The sequence below is a fragment of the Corvus brachyrhynchos genome, unplaced genomic scaffold (assembly GCF_000691975.1).
Source record: "Corvus brachyrhynchos isolate BGI_N302 unplaced genomic scaffold, ASM69197v1 scaffold131, whole genome shotgun sequence".
Taxonomy (NCBI): Eukaryota; Metazoa; Chordata; class Aves; order Passeriformes; family Corvidae; genus Corvus; species Corvus brachyrhynchos.
This window is the reverse complement of record NW_008236438.1, coordinates 183,849-184,897: the sequence shown is the minus strand read 5'-3', so window position 1 is coordinate 184,897 and position 1,049 is coordinate 183,849.

Sequence of the window (1,049 nt, the reverse complement as noted above, 5' to 3'; positions counted from 1 at the left end):
AGTTAAGGCAGTAGGGAGTGTGGCAGTGTTAGGGCGAGAGTGTAGCACACAGGTTCGTGTCCCGCGGCAACATGTGGTGGCCCCCGAGTGCTGGGAAGCGACAAAGCAGCACTGGGCCTACAGACATTCTGAGAGGTTTGCTTCTCGTAAGCATCCTAACAGGCTCCCACGCAATGTTGACAGCAATCCAAAAGAGACAAAACATGTGGGTCACCCTAGCTGAATTAACGGGGCAAGACTCCATGTGTCTGAGCCTGGCCACGCCTGGGCACCCATTTCGCACCTGCTTGATTGGGGTCCACTATTTTAACCCGCAAGACTTCCGAGGCATGCCAGACAACAGCTCCCTGATAGGGAACGCCACAAACAGTGGCAATTGTTCAGGGCTGATCGGACTCAAGCCTGCGCAGCAGCGTGCCTGTAGGCAAGCTGCAGTCTTGAAAAGCATCAATGTCGCCATGGGGACACCAGAAGAGTTAGATCTAATGGGTTCCACAAACCAAACTGGGGATGGTTGCATGACATTCGAGCCTCCCACTACCAGTCAATTAAATGTTAATAGGCGCCTTCGGGCCACTGTTGACCCTCTTGCAGACTGGTTTCTGAGAAACGACGAGTCCGAAGCAATTTACTACTGAATCAACCTCATGGGTCAAGCCCCGAAACGCCTCCCCGGTGGTACGTTCTTAATATGCGGGGACCACGCATGGAAAGGGGTTCCAGCCAGCCCACATGGGGGACCGTGCTACTTAGGGAAACTCACCCTGTTCCACCCAAACCTGCATCAACTCTTAAATATCACCCACCGCACTGAAACCAGGGTGCAGTGCTCAGTCCATGAACTCAAATGTGAGAGGACTGAAGAGTCCGTCTTTTGGAGTCATAGTACAGTTTGGCTAGCATCTATGTTCTTATCTGGTGCTTCAGCAGCCAGGGCTCACGCAACATTACACAAACTTGGTTGCTGGGCGAGGGATGAGCTAAACATAACTTCGCAGATGCTTGACGAGCTAAGCACAGATGTTACTAGTGTTAGGCATGCACGCTTA